Source organism: Euphorbia lathyris, chromosome 7 (assembly GCF_963576675.1).
Source record: "Euphorbia lathyris chromosome 7, ddEupLath1.1, whole genome shotgun sequence".
NCBI lineage: Eukaryota > Viridiplantae > Streptophyta > Magnoliopsida > Malpighiales > Euphorbiaceae > Euphorbia > Euphorbia lathyris.
In genome coordinates, this window is record NC_088916.1 from 89,525,359 (window position 1) to 89,532,053 (window position 6,695).

Genomic DNA, 6,695 nt, shown 5'->3' on the forward strand with positions numbered 1-6,695 from the left:
GAACGGACGCGTATCTTTGAAATTAAACATGTGAAAGATGTGTTGGAAGATCTATTGAAGTTACCGAGATCATGGAATCTCTACCGAGATTAGGGAGCTGTTGATTTGTCTTTGAAATGAAGGAGAGAGGCGCCGGATTTTAGCGTGTCATGACCAAGAACTAGTACAAAAATGGCCTATAGCCACGGTCGTTTATCGTCATTAGCCACAATTGTAGGACCGTGACCAAAAGGGGGCGTGGCAAATGCTTGCCATCTTTGGCCACGGTTGGTTGACCATGGCCAAAGGGGCATTAGAGTCAGTTTTTACGTAAAACCGACTCTAATACCCTATGTTTTGGCCACGGTTGTTTCAAATAACTATGGCTAAAAGGGTGTTTAGCCACGGTTGTTTGTAACAACCGACTCTAATGCTCTGATCATTAGAGTCGGTTATTGTAACAACCGTTGCTAAAAATTATAACATTAGAGTCGGTTGTTATGAACAACCAACCCTAATGTTATTGTTTTTAGCAATTTTACAGCAGCAGGTTCAACCTGCACTATTTTTTTCCTACTGCATTACTGTAATTAATGTTAAACGAGGTTAGTTACCCCAAGTCGTTTACCATAATCGAGATTGATCCTGTTGTATTACTGGAATTAAATGCAAAATAATAAAAAAATGTACGCAAATATAAGGTAATTAATTAACATGCTATATATATGTATGCAAAGTTTAATATATCCACAAATTCACAATATTCCTGCTGTATATATATATATATTACTAAAATTAACTGCGAACACTAAAAAAAACTGACATATACTCATCAATAATCTAACATACTCTATAAAACAAGATGTTAAACACATCTGCAATGTTGAAATCATGCACTCTCCTCTGCTGTCACTACTGTAATTTCCCTAAAAATGTTATACTGAAGTTTTGCTGGAGACTGAAGGTGCACATGTAATATTCCCACTTTCATCATCTTGTTCATTGCACTGCACTTAGGCTACCAACTCTAGTGAAGCTTAAAGCTTGAGCAATCAAGAGTATTCTGAAGCAACATGAATCCACAATTTGCCACATCAACATCGCAAGTCTGCACATGTCGTCTCGATGATGATGTATAAAAGCAAAAGCATAGCCTAAGGATGCTTGTATAAGTCACATTCTTTTGTTTTCTAATAAGCAAACAACTCCCAGTTTTTAATACCTGAAAAAAAGCAGTTATATAAAATTTATGACTCGGACACTAAAGGAAGGTGATTCTTCCACACAGTTACTTTGTAGGAAGCAAATTCAAGCAAACAAAGCAGCAATCTCTGAAATTAGTGATAGATTCAAGGAGGCATAATAATCATTCATAAGCCTGGAATTCTGACACAGCTCCCTGACACCTTGCCGAAGCGATCATACACTAGTTAGTTCTCTCATCAAGCCTGTGCAATTGTATATTACATTAGATATCTAAAAAGCTGCAACAGTTTTCAACTAAGGATCTTGAAATTTGATACTTAACGTTTTCTCAAAATAACAGTAATTAAAGCATATATGCAAGCAGCACAGGAAGAATTTTGCAGAATGAGCTTCTAGATTTCTTCCCAACTGTTTAGCTGACTGGAAATACATAGAGTTAACAACGACTACAACCTTATTTAGATACCCATATCTAGATTTAGATACTGCAAATGAGAGAATCTAGTGATCCTATTCAATTCAAATCAGATACCCATATCTTATTACTTGCATTGAGATTAAGATAATGCAAGTTTGATAAGTTTTCGAGATGAGGAGGAAACCATCCAGAAAATGATGAATTAGAGATATCAAGATAACTCACTTCATTAAAGGAAGCAATGAATTTGGGTATTGGGGCTTCGAAATCGTTTGAGCTTAGACTAAGGTGTTTCAAATGCTTCATGCCAATCAAAGAAGGATTTATCTTACCACTTAAGTTTGACAGTTGAAGCCTGAGTATATGTCCTATCTGCTTGTGGCACCACACTCCAGACCATTTACAGTAATCTTCACCAACCAAGTTGAAAGCTGACCTGAAGAATCACTAAGACCCTTCTTGAAGTTAAGAAGTGCTTTCCTCTCAATTTCAATGCGACCCACTTTAGAATTTGTAGAATTGGTAGTGAATCTATTAGCTTCAAGATGAAAAGTTTCCAGAACAGGAAAAGGGTTAACAAAAGCTGGAAGCAGACTCTCTTATTAGCCATAGCAACACTCATGTCTACCAGAAAAACTTCTGCAAAGAGCAAACTATAAATAAATTTTCATTGACAATATCTTCAAATAATAAATTCACAATAGCACGGCAAATGGAAATTGACAATGAAAACTACCTCTAACAAGTTCCTGAATGTTCAAGTACCTTTCATTTTCCAATTGAAAATGAAAATAAGAAGTCCAAATGAAAAACAAGAAGAAATCAGGAACTAATCAATCTAAAACAAAAGGCATCAAATTAAAACAAGTGTTATAATAGAATGGAAGTATAATAGCACAAATGGTTAAGAGCAGAGATACCTCAAGCGGCATGAGTGCCTTTGGAATGACCCTGCATTCATATAGACTTTCGAACCAACTAACATAGAGTTAGCAAAAAAGGAACAAAAACAGTTTTTCATACATTTGGCCATAAGCAAACTCTATTGCTGAGTAACTTAGAGTTAGCAACACTCCTATGAAGTTGAAGTTACTATAGCAATGTAGAAAACTAAACCAAAATAAGTTTTTTTAAGTTGTGAGAACTATAATTACCTTAAATCTAATTATGGAGATTCCTCATGCTTCCCACGTCTGGATACTTTCATACAATCAACGTAAGTTACAATTCCAGCCATGTTCATTACACCTATGCACATCAGAACCAGTCCAATTTAATTTCATTCAAGAATCCAATCCAAAGATTACATGAAAACACATGACAATACCTTATTTCTGTAGTTGAAAACAGAGGACATGACAGGGACATATTGCATCTTGCTAGTTAAATGAACAATCCCAAAATATCCTTTAAGCTGTTGAAGCGAGACGATAATAACATCACCAGCCATGAATCCAACAAGAGTAGCCCTTGATAGAATATCAATAATAAACCCCAATCTGAAAAGGAAATTAATAGCAAGCAAAAACACAGAGAAGAATAAACTAGGAGGGGGGAAGAGAGGAGCTTAGCACTAAAAAGAGAATAAAACAATAAAGATATACCATTATATATTACTTCAAATTCAAGCCATTATTATCCTAATCCAATTCTACTTGTGTTCCACGTTATCAACCACTAGAATACCATTAAGATTGTTTTTAGAGTTTCAATTCCTGCTTATAAACATGTATCATTATTCTCACAAACTTAAACAATGATTCCTTCAATTTTATTATTTTCAGCTACATTAAGAGCCTTTACACTAATTAACCACTATCCTTGATGAATTACTATAAAATGGACACGAAAATATTCTTAAAATCCCAAATTAATATTAGTGGATATTCTAATTAGCACGTGAATTATGTGTACCTTCGAAGCCTAGCTCTAGGTAAGCTTAGTTATCATCGTACCCTTATTCAGTTGTATTTAATGCAATTCATTTTCGAGGCATTTAGAGAGCCTTATTCTCCATAGTATTTAAGCATGTATGCATTTGAGTATTTGGTGAACTTAAATGGAGCATTAAGAAACCTGGATTTGTCTGTGATAGCTGGTAGCAAGAAAAAAAAATGTTAATCAGCCATTAATCTTAGATATCACTCAATAGTTTCTCTTATTCTATGAAAGTTTTGAATTACATTACCTCTTCCTCACCACCATACTACTCCAATGCTCTCTTCATATCCTCCTTTGTCACCTGCTCATCATCAAATTTGAGCCTAAAAAACTAACACTATCATATTGTAGCAAAATACTGATCCATATAGAACAAATCAACTAAAATGAGCAGGCTCAGATCAAGGAAATCATTTACAACAATGCAAAAGCACTTCGTTTGAACCTGTACATGTAACTGGTAACTAGGAAAAAAAAAGAGCCGCCTGAGAAAGCATCCAAATCACAGCACACATTTATACTTCTATTTGAATGCAACCCTCTTCTAAACAGTTGCTTTAACCATTCGAAGGCAACCTAATATGGAGTGCTTAGTCTCTTCCTTATGTGAGAGTGAGGGTTTATTTACTTACCTGAAACCTAGAGTGCTTTGTCTCTTCCGTATGTCAGAGTGAGGGTTTTTTACAATGTTTGGTCGCTTATTTCCATCTTCGGTGATTCTCTGAAGGTGTATGTTCCGGTGCCGCAAGTGATTCCGGGTCGTTTCTTTGACAGTTCTTGATCTAGTGTGACAGTTGATCGGAAGGTCGTGCTTCTCGAATCGATGTTGCAGTTGAGCGGTAGTAGGTGTTTTAGGGTTCGGGTGTTGAAATTGATCGACAGTTGAAGGTAAACAAGATCTTCAGTATCTAGTTTGTCTCTGTTTCCGTCTATGAGTCAGGTGGACTATGGTTGGCGGCTAGGGTTCAGGTGTGAGAAAGGGGATTCTGTGTTTTCCTTTGATTAGTTGGATGCTGGAGTCGGGGACGGGGTACGAGGTAGAAAGTAACTCAAACTCAAAAATTGGTGGTTTTCGAAGCAAACAAGAGAAATGAGGAGAAAGCTGCTAATATCTAAGTTGCGGGGGAGAACAACAGGTACGGTTCATAAATGGATCTTTAGAATCGGTTATTTAATTAATTGACTGTAAAGAGTGATTGGCGTCAGTTTTCAATGAACCGACGCTATTAACCCCAGTAATTGGGGTCGGTTCTATCTGTACCGATGCTAATTACTGGCTCATTAGTCTCGGTTTATATTTAAACCGACACTAATTCCTATGTCATTAGCCTTGGTTTAAGAAGAACCGACACCAATAACCTTTCAAACCGCACGCCATTTTTAAAAATCACATTTAGAGTTGGTTTTTTCAAAAAACCGACCCTAATGCTCTAATTATTTGAGTCGGTTTTTTAGATAACCGACTCCAATTATCTATAGCCACGGTTTTGCAAACAACAGTAGCTAATAAGGCGTGGCCATAGGTCATTTCTGTACTAGTGGAGAATAGGGAATCTCGGTCGCGACACGGGTGTTTATTCCCATCTCCAACTTCATTTCCCATCTTCGTTTCGGTGCGTTTGATTTTCTTCGTCTTTGACTCTTTTCGTAGGGTTTTTCCTTCGTTTTTGATCCGTTTTCGCTCCTACTTGGATTTTACCAAATATTTAGGTACCTTGCATGAAAGAAATATATTCGGACGTAAAAGTACTCTAAATAGATATAAACAACACGATTTCATAGCAAAACTGATGTAAATATCAATAATATTTTAGGTATATTTTGGGCTTAACACCTATCAACAGCCTGAGCTAAATCTACGAGACTCCATGGAAGGAGTCATCATTTCTTTCCTTGAGAGCTTCTTCTATAAAAATTTGTTCAATATCCAAAAGTATATCTTTCTTTCCCTCCACTACCGATATAAATTGGAGAGAAAAGATAAAGAGTACGCAAACATAAACTAAAATATTACAACGGAAAAATTGTTCAAAAAGAGATGGGATATTGTTTTTGGTGCTAAAAGTGGTGGTATAATCTTTGACTCTTGAACACTCAAGAGTCGAAACGTCTTGTCATCATGCTTCTTCTGGCCGCCTATTCCTGCCCGCTTCCTCACGTCGATGTCCTTCATCAGATCGCAGCATTACCTGCTGGTTCATAGCAAGCTCCTCTCCTCCTGGCAGACGCAAAACAGGCTGCATAAGATCCTTTTTGACTTGATCAATGCAAATCTACATAAAACACCAATTAGTCCTACATTTAAACAAGATTAAACCTTTATTAACCCCATTTTTATCACATATGGTATGCTTAAGTATGATCAATTTCGTGCCTATCAGCAACAAACATACTCATGTCTGACTATTGTATACAAACGAATTCAGTTCATGGAAATTCCTATACACAACTCTTTGTCACATACTCATGTCTGACTAAGGCATACAACAACATCATACATGCAACCAACATAACAATATATGTACTCAACAAGTTAAAGAAATCTTCACATATGTTGTAAGCATGAAACCATCTCTTCCATCAGTGGTCTCATATACTTCAGCACTTTTACTATCCCTGCAAATAAAAAAAGCAATATCTACATATGTCAGCATCACTCATAATAGCATCACGAAGTATATATTGCCCTAGGTTAAAAAAGATAAAGACTAGAGGTCTAACATTTTCAACGACATGTCTGGAAACTAATAGATATCGTTTTGCTGAAATCAACATACACAAGAGTAAATCGGATGAGGAAGAAGAATAGTAAGGAACAATGAAACTCTAATACATCCAAGAACGAAGTAAATATGGCTTACCATTACCTTGTTTCGACCCAGTGAGAAAGTAACCGGCCGGAGATAGCCAAAAAGAGGGGTGAGAGAGATGAAGACGAGCTGCGTAAAACCTAGTTAGGGCTTTGGAATGAGAGAGGGGTTTATATATGAGCTGAAATTTTCAATCAAACCTATTGAGCGCGATAAATTTCACATTAGTTTTTGTTGGCCGCATAAGTGAAAATTTCATTGCCACTTTTTTTTTGTTTTCTGCATACAATGACAGTCATTTATAACAAATGTCATATGATGATTAAGTAAATTTTAACTTA

The 6,695-nt window shown here is 36.2% G+C and overlaps 1 long non-coding RNA gene across 9 annotated transcripts; it reads right to left on the reverse strand.

Annotated features, from left to right (window-relative positions):
* Positions 1–705: 705 nt before the first annotated feature.
* On the reverse strand, positions 706–4,662 carry LOC136234909 (uncharacterized). Of its 9 annotated transcripts, none has more exons than XR_010691534.1 (8): positions 4,177–4,662; positions 3,792–3,845; positions 2,931–3,698; positions 2,758–2,851; positions 2,524–2,569; positions 2,340–2,441; positions 1,936–2,242; positions 706–1,201 (listed from the first exon to the last, which is right to left on the reverse strand). It is a non-coding gene; the product is annotated as an uncharacterized lncRNA (long non-coding RNA). The 9 variants fall into 9 exon arrangements; XR_010691531.1 differs by having other exon boundaries at positions 2,340–2,368; positions 2,524–2,581; XR_010691533.1 differs by having other exon boundaries at positions 2,340–2,851; positions 2,931–3,102; positions 3,680–3,698.
* Positions 4,663–6,695: the final 2,033 nt, after the last annotated feature.